We start from the raw sequence: 304 nt of genomic DNA on the forward strand, positions 1-304 counted from the left end.
CTGTTCGGCGAATGTTCACGGAATCGCCCCGGCGAGACGACGATCAATTGTCGCGGCGATTCGCATTCCGAGACGATTAAGCCCGTTTTATCTTATTCTATTCCGATCGATGAACAAGAGGCTGCGCTGCAACTTTCACTTTGCGAAAAACGCGACGACATGCAGACGCGAGAGCTGCGCGCGATGACATCACAGGCGCGCCGCGCCGCGCCGCGCCGTCGACGCCCTACTTCGTGAACAGGTACTCGATATCGCAACCTTGCGCATCGTTCGCTCATCAAACCTTGATCAAATCTCGCATTTT

Source organism: Megalopta genalis, chromosome 3 (genome assembly GCF_051020955.1).
Source record: "Megalopta genalis isolate 19385.01 chromosome 3, iyMegGena1_principal, whole genome shotgun sequence".
NCBI classification, from domain to species: Eukaryota; Metazoa; Arthropoda; class Insecta; order Hymenoptera; family Halictidae; genus Megalopta; species Megalopta genalis.